The sequence below is a fragment of the Euprymna scolopes genome, chromosome 3 (genome assembly GCF_053919585.1).
Source record: "Euprymna scolopes isolate OS-2025 chromosome 3, ASM5391958v1, whole genome shotgun sequence".
NCBI classification, from domain to species: Eukaryota; Metazoa; Mollusca; class Cephalopoda; order Sepiida; family Sepiolidae; genus Euprymna; species Euprymna scolopes.
In genome coordinates this window covers 107,103,543-107,123,542 of record NC_136484.1, presented here as the reverse complement: position 1 = coordinate 107,123,542, position 20,000 = coordinate 107,103,543, and the positions used below count along the sequence as shown (strand labels likewise).

The following is a 20,000-nucleotide window of genomic DNA, read 5'->3' as shown; positions in this document are numbered from 1 at the left end:
TGGCACTTGCCATAAACCCTCCTGATAAGTAGTCAAATTTTATTCATCCCATTTATTATTTTCAATCCTCTCTTAATATACATCGCTATTCAACTGATATTCTATACATTCCATGAACCTTCATTCTTAACCTTGGTAAGTTATGGCTCATAAGTAGGGCTATGACAAGAGAATATTCTTTTTAATATTTTGACTCTCGAGTATATATCAGTTAATATCTTATGTTTATAGATAGAGTGACGTGGTTCTCGATTGATTAACTGTGTCGGATATATACTCGAGAGTCAAAACAATGATAAAAATATTCTCTTGTCATAGCCCTAGTCATGAGTAAAAAAAAATAACATCCCACCTCTAAACCCCCCTATTAGCATTTATTTTAGTTTTTTTTTAATTTAAAGTTTTTATATATTTTTCATATTTATTTTTTTTATTATTTTATTCCATTTATTGGTGTATATTTCATATTTTTATTTTTATATTTTTATTTTTATATTTTACTTTCATTTCATTCATTTTTTATCTTGTATTATATTTTATTTTAGTATTTTATCTTATTTATTTTTTTATATTTTTATATTTGAATTTGTATTCTTTATGTTTTTAATTTCTATAATTTTCAAATTATAGAAATTTCAAGTTATAAAGAAAATAAAATGATAGGTTTTCTTTTTTGTCTGTGGATGGCGACAGCAAATTTTGATCCCACTATATATTTGCCAAAAACTATGGGCAATCAACAATTCCTCCACTATCCAACAATCATGAGGTTGTTTGCTCAGCAACCGAGCTTGCCTCCAACTCCACACTGGACCCTGCTAATCACCCACTCTCTGACTTTCCTTTGTGGACAGATGCCACACTAAACGATCTAAAAATCACCCCTTCTCAGGTGCATGCTATCATAAAAAATCTTGACACTTCGAAAGCATGTGGACCTGATCTCATCCCGGCTGTGCTATTAAAAAAGTGCTCTGCCGAAGTAGCTCCAGTTCTCTCCAAACATTACAACAAATGCCTTAATGAATCTTGCTTTCCTGCCTACTAGAAAACTGTTTCTGTGGTACCAGTTTTCAAGAATTCTGGCGAAAAAACTGATCCAGTAAATTACTGTCCCATTAGCCTCTTCCCACTTTTCGCCAAAATATTTGAGTCCATAATTAACCACCTTACAGATGCTAAACTTCTGACCAACCAACAATATGGATTTAGGCAAGCCCGTTCCACAGCAGACATCCTAACTGTAATCTCTGAGCGTATATATCATTCACTTGACAAAGCAGGGGAGGGTAGAGTGGTAGCTTTAGATATATCTAAGGCTTTTGACAGGGTATGGCATGAAGGTCTTCTCAGGAAAATCAGATCATACGGTATCACTGGAAGAGTACTTAACATAATTAAATCCTTCTTAGATAAGAGATAATCCAGTTTGTCCTCGATAGTCGTACATCTAAACAATATGATGTAAATGCGGGAGTGCCTCAGGGGTCTATCCTTAGACCTCTATTATTTCTAATATTCATAAATGACCTCCCTGACAAAATTGTCTGTGAGATGGGTATATATGCTGATGACATCATGCTCTATAACAAACACAACAAGAAAACAAATAAACACATATCTAAAGAAATGGCAAAAACACTAGAGGATGACCTCCAATCTAGTGGAATGGGGACAAAAATGGATGGTCACATTCAATGCTGCCAAGACTAAACTTGTTTCCTTCAAAAACTACAAGAAACCTTCTCTACCACCAATAGCAATGGCCAAAGGCTCTTTATCTGAAAGTACATCTTTTAAACTCCTTGGCCTAACGTTCACAGGAAACATGAGTTGGAACAATTACATTGAGAGCATTGCCAGGACCACTGCAAAAAAGGTAGGTTCTCTCTACTGTGCTAGAAAGCTACCAACGCCCAAAAGTATCCTGTACCTCTATAAGGCCACCATTCACTCATGTATGGAGTATTGTTGTCATATTTGGGCTGGTGCATCTGCTACTAGTCTCTCGCTCCTAGACAAGGTTCAAAAGAGAGTCGCCAACCTAATAGGTCCTGAACTGTCATCTAAGCTTCAGCCTCTGTCCCATCGACTAAATGTAGCATCCCTCTGCCTGTTCTACAAGTACTTTAACGGTGAATGCTCCGAAGAACTGCAAGCACTTGTACCCCCTCAATGTAAATACCCCTGACAAACCTGACAAGCAGCTGAATCCCACCCCTTCATAGTTGAGATCCCTAGATGCAAGAAAGCCTTCTACTTCAGTAGTTTCTTCCCAAGAACCGCTAGACATTGAAATTCCCTTCTGGGTTCCTGCTTCCCCAACTGTACTGACTTTCAGAAGTTCAAGTGTAACGTGAACCGAGATCTTGCTGCCCAACTCCCCACATAGTACCCCTGTAGCTTGTGTCCTTGATAGTAGCCCCTACATCAAAGTGGCAATGTGCTTTGTTTGAGGTAAAAATGTAATAATAATAAAAAAAAGATTATAATAAATCTGTTTTTTTTTTTAAATGATTTAAGATTTTATTACCTCCCTTGCCCGGTGTAACGTAAAATGTTCTCGTGTAAAAATTATTCTTTTATCTATAAGAGAGACAAGCTATTTTTAAGATCGGATGTTTTTGATTTTCGATAGTACTGGATAAGTTTCTGTAGAAAACATATCTAAGAACACTGCCAGATATATAAATTAGCTTTGTGTGAAATTTGCAAAATATAGGTTCAGCCGTTTCGGAACCTATGAGGAACTCACACACACACACACACACACACACACACACACACACACACACACACACACACACACAAAGTAACTTGTATATAAAAGTAGAGATAGAGATAGAGATTATTATTTCATGTGTCTTTAAAACAAAAGAAAAGCATCTGACAACATTGTGACTAATATTACGATAGCTATTAATGCTTCACTTGATAATAGAAAAGTATATTATTGTTATTGCTTATATTTTCATCGGTACATATGGCTACCGCCATTATGTTTTCTTTCTTTATTTAATGTTTGCTAATAATACTTTTACTGCTGTGGTCGGAATTGTTCTAGCTTAGTAAATCTCAATGTTCTAGAACTCTCTAGCCACACTTTTCTCTATCTGACATTTTTCAAGCGATATTCTTCCTCTTCTTCTTGTTGTTGTTATTATTATTATTATTATTATTATTATTATTATTATTATTATTATTATTATTAACAGTATTATTTCTTTTTCTTTTTTCTTTGCCTTCTTCTTTTTATTCTCTCTCTATTTCTTCTTCTTTCTCTATTTCTTTTTCTTCTTCTATCCTTTTCTCTCTTTCTCTTTCTCTCTCTTTCTCTCTTTTTTTTTCTCACTCTCTCTCTCTCTTTAAGAAACTGCTTGTTTAGGTTTAGGTATGAGGTCTTTTTGTGAATTTTCAAGTACAGCTTAAGCCTCCTTTCCCTCCTTTCTCTTCTTTTCTCTCTCGTTTTTGTTACTGTATTTTCATGTAACACAAACTTTGTGACATTTTTTCTTTTCTTTTTTTTTTTTTCGCTACTATCCCCCTTCCCTCTCTTTATCATAGTGTGTGTTCATTAAACAGTCTTTGTCCTTTATCTCTCTCTCTCTTTCTCTCTCTCTCTCTCTCTCTCTCTCTTTCTAGCTTCTTCCTTCCTATTCCCTTTTCTCTATCATCTCTTTTAGTTCATGTTAGTATATATCACCTATCTTCTCATTCTCTCTTCTTTTCATCATTCAATATCTCCCCCCTCTCTGTCTCCCTCTCTCCCCCTCTCTCTCTCTCTTTAATGCCCTTTCTTTTCTCCCTTCCTCTATCACTTTTTCTGTTTCATTCTACTCGTTTTTTGCTTTCTTATCATTCTGATCTCACACCATTTTTGTATCTTTGATCTTCACTTTTCTTTTATGCCTATCATATTCCCCCTCCTCTTCTTTTTATTCCCCCTCCCTTATTTTCTCATCTTCTGCACATTTTCTTGGTACTCTCATCTCCTCTTCCTCTTGTTCCTCTAATGTCCTCCTACCAGTTTCTTATCATTCTTATTTCTTCTTTCCTCTTTCTTTTGTCACTCACATCTCTTTCTCCCCTTTTCTCTTGGTAGCTTTCCTCCCTCTCTTACGTTTTGCGGTCGTCACTCACAACCTTTAATCCTTTTCCCTCTTTTTCTTATTCTCCTCTTCTTTCTCCTTTCTATTGTCACTCTGATATCCGTTCCCCTCTCTCTTTCAAACTTTCTCCTTCATCCTTCTTTCTATTATTGCTCTCACCTCCTCTCACTTTACCTCCTCCTACTAATGTCTATTCACTTCAATCTTGTCTCTCGATTTCATTGGTTGACATTTTCCTGCTTCACCGAATCTCATTTTATTGTTCCTTTACACTATTTGTCACTATTTGTCTCCCTTACACTTGTCTTCAAGCCTTCACACGTCTTCCTTTTCTTTCTTTCTTTCTTTCTTTCTTTCTTTCTTTCTTTCTTATTATTTTCCCCTCCTCCTTTCGATCCTTTCTATCACCACTCCTCCGTTTCTCTTATAGTCCCCTCCCTTTACCTACTCTATTATCATTCTGATTTCTTCCCCTTTACCCTTATACTATCTCCTAGCCCCCCCCCCCCCGAAATCAACAGAGATTAGAGCATTTCTTTAATGATCTGGTCCCAGTTGATTGCAGTGTAATGCTGGTTCTGTGTAGTTCTAGGCGGTCCACCCTCCCAGGTTTTGCCTTCTCTCTTTGAGAAGAGGGTAGTTTTTATTTTACTAATCGCCTGAAGCGCTCTTACCAGGGAATGCTGACGGGGCTGTCCAGGCATTTTTGCAGCTCAGTGCCCTTTCTTTCCGACCCTGGTGTCACAGTTCTTGCAATGGGAGAGAACTAAATACTCCTGTTGCATAGGGGTACATATATCGTGTACATGTAATACAGGGTTCATAATACATGAATAATGATGGTGATGAGGGAGACATTTATATCAGAGGAGGGGAGAACACATAATACTTGGAAGGGGTTACAAAGTTCGTTACAAGATGATGATTAAAAACACATTTACCTTTTTTGTTGCAAGGAATGACGACACAAGACAAACAATTACCAACATAGATGGTTCCTTTATTATTCAATCGACTGATCAGTAATGTCAGGAATTCAAACTTTGGTTCACACGGTCTATTTTCCTCCCTTCGCTTCTAAGGGGCTCTCCTCCCCACTGACTATCACCGTGTGTGATCTGCTCTGAATATCTAATCCTCATCAACTCTTGACTGACTGTAACTTCGAACCCTCAGATTCCTATATTAAGAAATCTCCTTTGTTTATGACGTCAGAAGTGTGTTTTCCAACGTGACTATATCACGTTTTCTACACATGTCCGTCCAACACACTTTTGGCGAACAAAGAATCCTCAATTCTAATTCTAACCTATTTTTAAAAAATATATTTAACTCGCATTGTGGATTCATTTAACTGACATATTTAATATCCAGATTTCTAAAAGAATGGATAATCGAATCTTTTTCTGACATAAACAATATTTAACTATTTCTAATAGAATTAACAATGGACTGAATTTCTAACATTCCATTATCCATTATCTTTAACACTTGAATACAGGGTTCAATTCTAGCCTTTTCCTAATATCATTTTCACTTGTCTAGTATGTCTTCTTACTTACATGATAAGGGGAGAGCCCTTTCATGTAACACTTCTTATACTTTTTGGGATGTGTGAGATTATCATAATGGAATCGTGTATGCCGAGTTCAAATCAAATTCGATCTATTACAGCCATTTGTACACCAAAAAAGAACTAAACCAACATGAAACTATCTCATTTCTAAATGGGATCTGTTTAAAAAATCTCGATGAGTTTACCTATCTTCACAGTAAACTTGCAAAACAAGATTGCTGGAGTTGACAAGAAGTCAAATCTTTTTTGGTACTTGTACAGTTTAATCAAGACATTAAAAAAATGAAAATATCGAAAAAAAAGTTATATTGTACGCATCCGTTATGGAATGAAGTTCTCTGAAAATTTTTTTTAACTTAATTTGATCAAGTAGTTTTTTTTTTGGACACCAAAACAATTTGTAATCATATCGATCAAAAGGTAGCTGTGTTTTGATTTTCAAGAAGAAAAGCTAGTATTTAGACTGAGTTATCTCCCCGTGGTGTGTTCTAAAAATTCAAACATGGCTACCTTCAGCACGCCGTCATAAAAAATGAGTTTTTCTGCTGTAAAAAACAAAAACAAAAAAAACAACCTACTCAATCAAATTAAGTGAGATTTTTTTTTCGGAGAACTTCAGTCCAAAACGGATATGTATAATATAACTTTTTTTTATATTTTCATTTTTTAATGTCTTGATTAAACTGTACAAGTACCCTTTGTTATTGAAATCACTCCAGACAAGGCATAAAGCCACTTGATGTAAGCAGCTTGAAAAATACCACTTCAAGGTCAAAAACTTGTCAAGGATAAGTGTTTAACCAAGAAAACAGCAATTCTTCCCTCTTTGCCAGAAATATGTGGAACGAATGCCTGAAAAGTTGTATACGCAGTGGGATAAGAAAAAAGACAAAACCTAATTTTCAATTTTTTTTTATTTTATTTTAATAGCTTAAAAAATAAAGGACTATAATTTCAAGGTTTCTATTAGTATAGTGTACCATTTTCCTTAGCTTTCTGGATAAGCATCTCCCCCCCCCAAAAAAAAACAACGACTACATTTAAAATTTTAAATATGAATTTTTAATTTTAATTGTAAAATTAATTTAAAATTTAAAATTTTAAATTTAATTTAAATTTTAAATTTAGAATTAATATTAATATTAATTTCAATTAATTAATTTTATTTTAATGAGTTTATCCAATCTGATGGATTAGTTTTTTGGTATAAAATTTCGAGGAGTATAATTAAAATTTATATAAGATAATTCCTTCAGACTATTTAAAAGAAATTTACATTCGACCCATATTAAATGAGGCGGTCGAAGAAAAATATAAGCATGTTATATAGTACATATAGGAGAAGAATAAAGTTAAATAAAAATAAAAATAAATATAATTCATATCCATTCGAATTTGGCTTAAAATATCAGATTATAAAGTTTTTTGTGAAATCGATCAGGCCTTTACAAAGTCATCTCCCTTGGACTAGTTTAGAAATTAATTTAGGATTAAAACAATTATGTTTAAGACCGGAAAAAGTTTAAAATTAATGAATTTAATAAACCATTTTTTCATAGGTGACGCGATAAATAGTTAATATATATTAGAATAATAAATAACAGAAACAAATTCTCCATTTCTTTTTCTTTTCTTTTTTTTTGTTTGGCGTCCAAAATATTAAATGGACAGTTTTTTTTAAATTTTATCATTTGAAATTTGAAATTTAAAAAAGAAAAAATAATAAATAAATAAATAAATAAATAAATAATAAAACGAGATTTGCGCGAGATCTTGTAATGTATGTGTGTTTTCATTCCCGGTTATAAACAGATGAGTATCGGCTGAATAGAGCTTGATATGTGGACCTATAACGGTTCCCTATTATTAGGTTTGAAACCGATGATTTATCTCATCTAAACTTTCTGAAAATAAAAATATAAATAATACACTCTTACTTTTGGAATTTTTTCCTTAAAACAGAGCACTTTGCTGGAATCCTTTTTTCCAAAATATAACTAAGTATATATATATATATATATATGAGACATCAGGATGTGTTGAAAAGAAATCAATAAAGTGCTCAATCGCAAATGTGAAAGCTAAAATACAAATTCTTTATATCAAAACTATATGTCTATATGTTACATATTTCAGAGGCGAACCACACACACACACACACACACACACACACACACACACACACATGTATGTATATATATATATATATATATATATATATATATATATAAAAAGGAACTTTGTGTCTGTGTGTGCATGTGTGAGTTCGTTCCCTATGAACTCAAAAACGTCTGGGCCGATTTTTATAAAATTTCACACAAAGATACTTTATGTTTCTGACAGTGTTCTTAGATTTTGTTTTGTATCGAAATGTCTTCGATAAGTGTTGACAATCAAAATAATCCGATGAAATAAGGAACAGTCAATTTTGACTAAAGTTAACACCATACATAGCTTAATATGACAACTGCATTTGAGAATTTCTATAAGTACACAACCCGAGAGGTCTGACATATAAACTCAACAGCATTTCTTTGATATCATTCGAAATTAATAATTCTATTCTATTGTTTTGATACTTGACTTTTTCATTTTAAACCTAAATTCAAGCCATCATCACCGCATAAGCAGTAAGGCATGGCATATAAAATCAGCAGTAAGTTCTTTGATATGACAGAGGCGCGTCCGAAATGAATGTTTCTGTTTAGAGCACAATTGAGCATGATACTTGACTTTTGCATTTTAAACTTTAATGCCAGCCATTATATATAAAACATAATTTTATAAGATCAACAGTAGGTTCTCTACAGTGCAATGTAGATTACAGTGTATTGTGGATTAGGTCACTGTGAGAGGCATATGAAGCTTTCTCCAGGTGCACCATGATACATCCCCAATTATAACAGGCAAATTTCGATGACAACAAAAAATATGGGAGTGTGAAAGTAGACACAGCTCACCAGAGTACGAAGAACTGCAGGATCTGAAGTGATCAGCTCGACCATCTCTCTGGTGTCATGACAATGTTTTCTTTCTGATCTTCTCTGAGCCCCCTTGGGACAAAATTTGTGCAAATCATTTGCATCTTCAGTTCCTTGCGAATAATTGTGTGTACAGTTCCCACACTGGCATCAAACTATGCACTTATTGTCTTTATAGACACACGATGGTCCTTATCTATGGAATTCTTTATTTGGCCAATCAATTCTGGTGTCCTTTCCTTACTCCTCCCACACCTCTCATCATTCCTCACAGACTACCTGCTTTCCTTGAATCTCTTACACCATTCAAAAACTGATGCTCGATTCATGCAAGGTGATCCAAAAGCAGTTACAATTAACAAAAAAAAAAAAAAGTTTTAAATATTGTTATCACACACGGCAGTACGACTGCAACAATTGTCAAATCAATTGAACAACAAACATAAACTGAACGCGTCCGTCTACACGGCTCAGCACAAACAATACCGTCGCTGTAACCCGACACGGTATCAAATACTTCTATCAACACGACCTTGCACGGCCCCAAACAATTCCGCTGACATAACCCGGCATGGTTCAAAACACTTCCGTCGACATGACCCAGCATGATGCGAATAATTCCATCGATACAATCTGGCACAATACCGAACAATTTCGTTGACCTCACTTGACACGATGCCGAAGAACTCTGTTGACACAATCCGACACAATGAGAACAATTCTGTCAATATGAGCCAACACATTACCAGAGCAATCTTGGCAGTTACTCACTGAACGACTCTGGCATCGTTTTTTTGTTATCTTTGGGCGAACTCATTTTCGCTGTAGATTTTTTTTTTTTTTACTTGGAGGGTCACCGCTTATCAAGGCCCGAAGGCCACTCGAAGATAAGGGTTAATGAATGTAAGGTGGTAATGAAGTAATCGTTAATGATGTAAATTGGGTGAAACTTAATTATTTATGAAGTCGACTTAATAGGAACTTGTTTACATTAGATTTGAATGCTACCATGTTGTATTTAGCTGGGAAGCATGCCAGCGGAAAAGTGTTCCAAAGGTGGACAGTTCTGGGAAAGAAGCTTTGTTCATGGAATCTGCGTTTACATTTAGGCACAGATAGAGAGTGGGGAAAACTATATATAGTGGTTTCAACCAGTCAAGTGTTTTTTTCTGAAAGTTTGGCAAGGGGGGACCATAGATTAGAGTTTAGGTGAGCACTTATCATGAAAGGAGCGATAGAGAAGAGACAGGCTCGTGACGCCTCTTCTGTGGGAAAGAGGTTGTCAATCTTTCACGATAAACACCCGTCTAGCTGAAACCACTGTCAAAAGTTTTCCCCACTCTTTTTCTGTGCCAAAACCAAAACGTAGATTCCATGAACAAAGCTTCTTTTTTAGAAGTGCACGCCAGTGGAACTCTGTTCCGTTTGCCTGTTTCCCACCTGACTACAACCTGGATGCCTTCAAGTCCAACATAAACAAATTCCTGATGAGCCGCCTCCTTAAGTAAGACACTTTATCAAATCTCTAATACTAACGTAATCTCCTGGGCCTTGATAAGTGGTGACTACCTTGTAAAAAAAAAAAAAAAAAACAGCAAAAAGAGCATCATCTACTATGTTTCAAAGCTAAAAGTATGAAAATGAGCCATGGCTTTTTTAAATGTCATCAGTAATTTATGAGGAAGGTGCACTTTTAACTTGAGTAAGTTTAAGGACATTGTTCAATTCCTTTGTGGATCGAGAGTGTAAGCGGTCTCTATATATTCGAAGACGAAAGCAAAAGATAATCTTCATTTGAAAATTTCAAATTTCCCTTGGAAAGTCAGACCCACCTGAACCGTTCACTTATATTTGGAAATCAACATATGATAATAAAACACATATCGGTATTTGGAAAATAATCCAAACAGATCAGAAAAAATATTTACTATTTGAAAAAAAAAAAAAAATAAATAAATAAACAATTCAGAAAATGAACACAACGAATTAATAAGGGACATTATTTTGTACAGTGACCGTAACCTATTACTGTTAGTCTTATTCTTATTCATATTATTATCGTTATTAGTTGTACAGGGTAGACGATAAAGTTGAAAACAACACTACAGCTTTAATTTACAACTTTTATTGAAACAATCAATTCAAGTAACTTGATTATGTGGTATAGCTAACATCTATTCAATGTAGCCGCCTTCAGCCTCAATCACAACAGGTTCAGAATTGGGAGCATATCTTTTCCACAAGTGCCAGCAGGAGCTTAGCAAATACTCGGTGGATGGCAGCGATTAGGCTGGATTTGGTGTTGTGGGAAGTCATGTTGGTGAGTTTCTTGACATATGATCAAACGAAGTAGTCAGATCGAGGGAGGGAGGGTGGAGCAGTGAGAGAAGGGTACAAAGTCGTAGCACTCAATCTGAAGCCAAGTCTGCATTTATTTTGACTTGTGGGTTGGCATCAAGTTCTGCTGCCACACCCAGAGTCTGCCAACAGCCACCTGGTTGTACCAGGAGATTATCACATACTTCAGCACATCCAAGTACACTTTCGTGTTGACTTTCAAGCCGACTTCGAAAATGTGAGGTGGCATAATTAAAACCACACCAAAGACCATAACCGTGGGCGGAAACTTTGTTTTCATCACCCTGGGCATGTCCTGGTTACTCGTGGCAATCCAGTGATGCTATTTGAAGGTGCTGGTAATGGTCCTGTTGTCATATCTGTGTGTCATTTTCAAACTTGATAGAAGGCTTCTATCGCTCTTGGGGTTTATACACAACTGGCCAACTGCAAAAAAACAAAAAAACAAACAAATAAACAAGAAAACCGGTTTTTATCAAACGGAAATGGAACCATGTCGTCTTTTCTAGGGTGACAATTTTATCGTTCCATTCTGTAATAATATTCAATAGTTAAAGGTTAAGGCATAGGATTTCTTGACTTATTCTAGTTTCCCAGGCAACGCCAGGACACAGGTAGGATAGTAATATATAGATTTGTTCTTTTGATTAGTTAAATGTGCAAAAGTTAAAAATATTTGGTACTTCATTATTTCTAATACTTAAGCACTCAATTATTCTTGTAGTAGATTTTATCATAAACGTTTAAAACTCAAATGCTTTTGGATTGTGCAATAATTGCTCATAAAATCTAGAAAAGTTGTTTTAACTTTTGTTATAGGCCTTTGTTATTTTATTTACCTCTTTTCAAAGAGGTATGACACAAGGTCAAGTGTGGGTCTGATGAAAGTGTTTATGTGGTATGAACTGGGTTCAAAGTTGGAACACCCAGGTTTTCAGTCCATGCCGTTAACCACTTAGCTATTGTTGCAGGTCTTTGTTATAAATAAAATAAAATGAAACATCATTTTTGCTACTTTTGGATGCCCTGCAAGAATGCAGACCCCACAATATGTTCAACTTTATAATAAATACCAATATGTATTTGTTTTAGTGATGGGACGATTTCAATATTTTTCCCGATTCTGATACAATTACTGATTCCATACTAAATTCTGGATTCTGATACAGTTACCGATTCCGATTCTGATTCTTTATAAATCTCTAAATATTTAACTATAGAGTTGTTATTTTGTGTCTGATTACCGTAAAAACACATATTAAGTGTGCAAATATTTTCCTAAACGTAAAGATACACTTGTGAGGTATGATCTATCGATTTTAGTTTTACTGAAAGTGGAAAATCAATAAATATTTATTATTTTATCATTACTACCAACAGTAAAATAAATGACTAAATAATAATTTTGGCAGTGGAAAAGAGGCACAAATTTTTCCAATTCCGATACCGATTCTGATACTCCAAATGTTCTGAATTTTCTGATTCCAATTAATCGTCCCAACAATAATTTATTTATTTATCCATTTTATTTTTATTCTTGTGCACACAAAACGAGGCATATTGCCACTAAGGTGTAAAGAGCTACTGTGATAGGAACCAGATTTATAGAGGGGTAATCTAGGTGGTGAATTGGACAGCAAGATGTTTGTTCATCATATGTACTTCCATCCGTCATGAAAAAGCTAGCGAGTAAAAACGAACCATTTTAAGCATTGAGGGGGAATGAGAAAGCAAATAGCAAGTCAGGGCACCTCTGGAATGAATTCGGAAAGAAATCATTCGCTGTGAAACGTCAATAATTAGAAATGATAATAACAAGCAGTACCCCGTGGAAATTCCATGGCGTTTTCTACATCAATCTGTATACTTTATTGTTAATGATAATATCACCTTTAAAATAATGATGACAGGACGATGTAATCTGATTTTACAACAATTCATTTGAAAATGAGTAACATCTGAATTTTTTTACTTCCGTGACATCAGATTAATCGCCAGCTATCATCTTTGCTCATCAGACGATCTTTTTTTTTCAATATGTGTGAAAGGTGATAACGTATGCACAAACATGAAATGCCTTAGTATATTATTATTACTGTTGCTGTTTGTTTGCGTGTTTGTTGAGTATCATCCATGATGATGCTTTTTATTGGCATTCGTTTCCCAAATAGATTTGTATTGGAATTCTTTCAGGAAGGATATCGGGTACTTATGGGGGGGGGGGAGACCATTTGTCAACGTTCCGAAGTGAAAGTGCTTTCATGGAAGAATTGGACTTGAACTTGGCACACTCAATTTGTCAGCCCACATCGTTAACCATTGAGCCACCGTCACCTACCTGCTGCTGCTGTTGTTGAATATCATTAACTCATTTTGAATCAATCATTGTTGGTTTTAATTGTTGGTATTCGTTTCCCCAGTATCTCTATAGAATTATTTCTAGAAAGACATTGGGTACATACAAGAGGGACCGCGTGAATATTGCCAACATCCCTAAGTGAAAGTGTTTCTATGGAACGGACTAGATTCGTACTTGGCATAGCCAGATTGTCAATCCGGGTCTTATTTTTTATATATTTTTATTTTTATTACATTTTCACCCCAAATAAGGCACATTACCACTTTGGTGTAGGGGGCTACTATCAGGGGCAACAACTACTGGGGTACTATGTAGGGATTTGGGCAGCAAGATGTCGGTTCATGTTGTACTTGAACTTCTGTACGTCAGTAGAGTTGGGGAAGCAGGGACCTGGAATGGAATTCCAAAGTCTAGCGGTTCTGGGGAAGAAACTACTGGAGTAGAAAGAGCTTTTACATCTAGGGATCTCTACAGTGTGGGGGTGGGATTTAGCAGCCTGTCGGGTTTGTCGAGGGTGTTCACGTCGTGGGGGCACAAGTGCTTGCAGTTTGTCAGAGCATTCACCATTAAAATACTTGTAGAACAGGCAGGGGGATGCAACGTTTCGTCGATGGGACAGAGGCTGAAGCTTAGATGCCAGTTCAGGACCTATCAGGTTGGCGACTCTCTTTTGAACCTTGTCTAGGAGCGAGAGACTAGTAGCAGATGCACCAGCCCAAACATGACAGCAATACTCCATACATGGGTGAATGGTTGCCTTATAGAGGTACAGGATACTTTCGGGTGTTAGTAATTTTCTAGCACGGTAGAGAGAGCACACCTTCCTTGCAGCAGCCCTGGCAATGCCTTCAATGTAATTGTTCCAACTCATGTTTTCTGTGAACGTTAGGCCAAGGAGTTTGAAAGATGTACTCTCAGATAAAGAGTCGTTGGCCATTGCTATAGGTGGTAGAGAAGGTTTCTTGTAATTATTGAATGAAATTAGTTTAGTCTTGGCGGTATTGAACATGACCATCCGTTTTTGTCCCCATTTCACTACAGATTGGAGGTCATCCTCTAGTGTTTTTGCCATTTCTTTAGATATGTGTTCATTTGTTTTCCTGTCGTACCTGTTATAGAGTGTGGTGTCATCAGCATATATACCCATCTCAGAGGCAATTTTGTCGGGGAGGTCATTTATGAATATCAGGAACAATAGAGGTCCAAGGATAGAACCCTGGGGCACCCCCGCATTTATATCATATTGTTTAGATGTACAACCGTCGAGGACAAACTGGATTTTTCTCTTAACTAAGAAGGATTTAATTATGTTAAGTATTCTACCAGTGATACCGTATGATCTAATCTTCCTGAGGAGACGCTCATGTCATACCCTGTCAAAAGCCTTAGATATATCTAGAGCTACCACTCTACCTTCCCCCACTTTGTCTAGTGAATGGTATATATGCTCAGAGATTACAGTTAGGATATCTGCTGTGGAATGGGCTTGTCTAAATTCATATTGTTGGTCAGTCAGAAGTTTAGCATCTGTAAGGTGATGGACTAGAGCATGGTTAATTAAGGTCTCAAATATTTTGGCAAAAAGTAGGAGGATAATTTGATGGGTCAGTTCTTTTAGTTTTTTTTTTATCTTCGTTTAGTTTGCTTTCCGTTTCTCATTCGTCAACGAATGCTCTTCTTCTTCTTCTTCTTCTTCTTCTTCTTCTTCTTCTTCTTCTTTCGTTCACGCACACGTTTTTAATCTCTGATATAGATTATCCATCTCATTGAAATCCTATCTATCTATCTATCTATCTATCTATCTATCTATCTATCTATCTATCTATCTATCTATCTAACCAAAGTGTTTCCATCTCTTCGCTCTCCTTTCCATTTTTTTACTTCCATTTTCTTCGTTCAAAACTTTTTTCCTTTTCTTCTTAACATTTTATCTCTACTTTCTCTCATCCTCAGCACTTCATCAGAATTTCCCTCTCTTCTTTCTCCCATTTCTCCAACTTTCCAAACCTCTCTCTCTCTGTCTGTCTCTCTCTCTCTCTCTCTCCGTTTCCTTTTTCTTTCTACTTTAAAAGTTTGTCTCTATTTATCTCTCTCTTCTCTGTCTCCCCTCTCCCTCTCTTTCTTTCATCTTCTTTAAACTTTCTAATCCTTTCTCTTTTCCTTCTCTGAGATACAAGGGGGTGTTCCAAAAGTAATGCCTCCTTTTTTTTATTCCGTCCAAATGGATCAGGGGGGATTGCAAACTCCATTGTTACAACGATTGAACTTATGTATTCATGACGGTTTCATCTCTCAATTGCATATATTGACGGTGTAAGAGGCTAAGAAAGCAATGCCTGTCATGGACGTGCGTCAGAAGCAGAGATGCGTCAATGAATTCCTCCATACAGAAAAAATTAAACCGATCAACATTCAAAGGCACCTGTGAAGCGGATGCAGTTGATCTCAGCACAATAAGGAGATGGGTTCGGCGAATTTAGAGTGGCAACAAAGATATGGGTGACATAATGCGCTGCGGATGCTTATGTACAGCACGACCCCATCCCTGGCAAAAGTGATTTGAGGAAGTTGGTGACTATGTAGAAAAATAAATTCTGGAGCACAAATGGTCGCTCGTTTTAATGGTACCATTCCCATACTTCGTAGCTCTTGTACATTTTTAGTTAAAAAATAGGATGCATTACTTTTGGAACAGCTGTCGTATTATGGACGTGGGACGTACATGACTTTACACTTCGTCCCTCTAGCGTTCTTCGAAAGTTTCTCTGTCTTTTTTTACTCTCGATCTCTTTATATATTTTTATTTCCTTCTCAAAATCTCTCTCTTTATCTCCTTATTTACTGTCGCCATCTCTCTGTATTTTCAACATTTCTCTCTCTCTCTCTCTCTCTCTCTCTCTCTCTCTCTCTCTCTCTCTCTCTCTCTCCACCATCCTTCTCCAAGCAACTTTATAAACTGTTCTGCTAATAATTCCATTTCCTCCTCCCTACTCCCACCCACTTTCCTCTGCCCTTTGATCTTTTTTCTCTCTTTCAACTTTTTAAACTTTCCTCTATGCCATCTCTCTCTCTCTCTCTCTCTCTCTCTCTCTCTCTCTCTCTCTCTCTCTTGCTGTCTTATTATTCTCCTTCCTTCCTTCGATTTTTCCTTTTAGCTATTTTTGTTTTTCACTTTCTTTCTCTCTTTCTCTATCTTTGCATCTTTCTCTTCTTATAGTTTTTTCCATCTTTTTTTTAAAATTTATTTATTTATTTATTTATTTTTTTACTCACGTTCAACCCTAACAAGGCATATCGCCGCTTGGACGTAAGTGGCTACTATCTGGGAACATGCCTAGGAAAGATTAACAAGATGTACGTTACATTTAAACTTCTGCATATCAATACAGTCAGGGAAGCAGGTAGCAGGAAGGGAATTCCAAAGAGTAGTTGTTTGGAATTCCCTTCTTGCTACCTGCTTCCCTGACTGTACTGATATGCAGAAGTTTAAATGTAACGTAAATCAACACCTTGTTAATTAATGTGTAGCTGTTCGAGGGAAGAAACTATTAGAGTAGAAAGCTTTCTGGCATTTAGGGACCTTAAAACTGGAGGGGTGAGATTTTGTTGATAAGCAAGTTTGTCGGGGATATGTACGTTGAGAAGGCAGGGGTACAAACATATTCCACATTTTCTCTCTGCTCTCTTTTCACGTCCTCTCTCTCTCTCTCTCTCTCTCTCTCTCTCTCTCTCTATCTATCTATCTATCTATCTCTTTTTCTCATTGCAACATTCTCTTCCTATTTTCTCCCCGTTTCAACATCCCTCTCTCTATTTCTCTCTCTCTACATTCTTCCAAACACATTCTACATCTTATCTCTGCTCTATCTCTCTTTTTATGCTCCCTTTCTTTCTCTCTCTCTCTCTCTCTCCACCATCCCAAACACATTCTACATCTTTTTTCTATCTCTATTTTTATCTCTCTCTCTCTCCGTTGTCTATCTTTTTCTCTTCCCTTCTCTCTACTTCTCTCTCTCTATTCCCTCTCTATATTCCCTCTCTCTCTCTTAATTCTCTAAACTTTCCTCTATCCCTTCTCTATCTCTCTTGATTTATAATGTTTTCCCTACCTTCTCTCCCCTTCCTTTATCCTTCTTTTTTCTCTCTATATTTGTTGCTCTGTTTTCTCTCCTTTTCAACATTTCTCGCTACCCCCCCTCTCTCTCTCTCTCTCTTTCTCTCTTTCTCTTTATTTCTTCCAAATACACATTCTACATCTTATCTCTGCCCCATCTCTCTGTTTTCTCCCTGCTTTCTAAACTTTCCTCTATTCCCACCTCTCTCTCATAATTCTCCCCTCTCTTTCCTTTACTCTTTTTTTCTCTTCCCTCTTCTGCGTATGTTTCTGTTTTCAACATCTCTTTTCCTCTCTCTCTCTCCCTCCCCCTTTCTCTCTCCCTTCCACTCTCTCTTTCTTCCTTCCAAACACATTCTACATCTCTCCTCTATCTCTTTTCTCATACTCCATCTCTCTTTCTCTCTCTGTTAACTTTCTAAACTTTCCTCTATTTTCGTTTCTCATCCTCTTCACACTTTCCTCCCGTTTTCGACATCTCTCTTCATTCCATTTTCTCCATCCTTCCAGGCACGTTCTAAACCTTATCTCTCCATCTCATATAACCACCTTCCCCCTACACACATACATTGTCTTTCTCTTTGCTCTTCCTTTTTACTGACGTGCTTGCTTGCCCTCGCTGCTTATTTCCCTAGCAACCTCGCTTCAGCTGCTGTTGTTAGTGTCATTATTACTGAAGCTGCTGCCCCCGCTGCTATTACCTCTGCTGCCAATATAGCCGCCACCACCACACCACCGCCGCTGCTATTGCTGCTGCTACAGTAATAGCATTTATTAACATAAGCTGCGAGCAGCGGTGGCAGCTTCTTCAGTACTTACCGGTCGGGCTGGTCTACATGCTGGGCCACCAGATCAGAAAATCACCATATACATTCCATCGTCTGCTGGGCAGACAAATAGACACACAAAAGGTGACCATCTAGAGTTTTGCCAACATGGATATTAATTCTGGTCCTTTGATGGTCAGGTAAGAGGGTTTGGCCGTTTCATGCCTTTGGTCTTTACGTCTTCACCAATTTTTATTTATTTATTGAATATTTTATTTTAGCTATGTTGTTTATCCGCAGCCGAATCCGTCATTGAATAGATTTTTTTTATTGTTAGAATGCCCCACCCCATCCCCCTTGCTCGTTATCTCTTCTATCGTTTCTCTGTCGTTCTTCTTTCTTTCCTTTTTCCTCTTCTGCGTCTATTCACCTACTCCTTTTCCCTCTCTTTCTTCTTCCCCTTTTTCTCAACCCTACGCCCTTTCCCTCTTCCTTTTATTTTCTCTATCTCTTTCTTATTTCCCTCATTCTTCCTTCTTCCCATTCTCCCACTTCTCATTTTCATTCCTCTTCCTCTCGTCCCTCTGCCTCATTCTTCCTCCTTTTACTTTCCACCCACTTTCTTCTTATCCTCCCTCTTCCCATTCCTCGCAAGAATCGATTATCACATCTGTCATTTCGGCTCATCCCAAATATCATTGACATTTTTTTGTTCACAAAATTATTTCATTTTCGCCCCCAATACTTTCTTACGTTTTAATTCGTTGTTTCCGTTTTCCTTTCATAGATAATTCATATCTGCCCGATTCTTCTCCTTCAAATAATCCAATTATTATTTAATTTTTATTGTAAAATTTTATTTTCATTATTTTAACCTTTCTTTCATCTTTATCGCTTCATTATTTTTTGTTTAAATAACTCATTCATTATTTTTGCCCACTTATTATTATTATTATTATTATTATTATTATTATTATTATTATTATTATTATTATTATTATTTTATTATTATTATTATTATTATTATTATTATTATTATTATTATTATTATTATTATTATTATTAATTTCATCTTTATTTCTTCTTTTATTATTTATTGTATCCTTACTCTTTATATTTCATTCATTTTAAACTTTCCTTCCATAAGATATCAATACTTTCATTTAAATATTTCACGTATCATTCTTTTGTGTCCTTACTTTGGTTATTTTATTGATTTATTATTTCATCTATAAAAGTTATTTCTAGTTCTTTCTTTTTTTCTGCTTACTTTGTTATTTCTTATTTGTTTTAACATTTCTGCATATATATATATATATATATATATATATATATATATATATATATATATATATATATATATATAGTGTCAGAATGCAATCAAATCAAATCAAATAAAATGCACGATCGCGAATGTGATAGCTAAAATATTTATTTAAAAACTTCGTCTTTGGAACATGTATGTATAGTTGTTAAACACACACACACAAACACACACACACACATACACACACATATATATTGAATATTTATTTTTTCACTAATTATTATTTAAAAAATTCATTTAAATTCGTTTTGAATTATTATTTCCTCTTATTTAATTATTGTATTATTTTCTTTCTTGCTTTTACTAAAGTTCTTCTGTTTATTTTTCCGATTTCTTTCATTTTTCGTTCATTTTCGTGTTTCTTTTATTAATGTGAATATATTTTTTGTATTTAGACATCTCATCTTTC

The 20,000-nt window shown here is 35.7% G+C and overlaps 1 protein-coding gene across 7 annotated transcripts in view; it reads left to right on the top strand.

Moving 5' to 3' along the window:
- LOC145257956 (tripartite motif-containing protein 2-like) overlaps positions 1 to 20,000 on the top strand; it is a 443,500-nt gene that overhangs the window by 183,787 nt on the left and 239,713 nt on the right. For 2 of the 7 annotated variants that reach the window (XM_080115725.1, XM_080115720.1), the window contains exon 1: positions 17,741 to 18,464. The exons of 4 other annotated variants lie outside the window; for them this stretch is intronic. The gene's annotated coding sequence lies outside the window, so the exon portion shown is untranslated. Of the gene's footprint in view, positions 1 to 17,740; positions 18,465 to 20,000 lie in introns of those variants that run through there. One more of the 7 variants, XM_080115708.1, reaches the window with a different exon arrangement.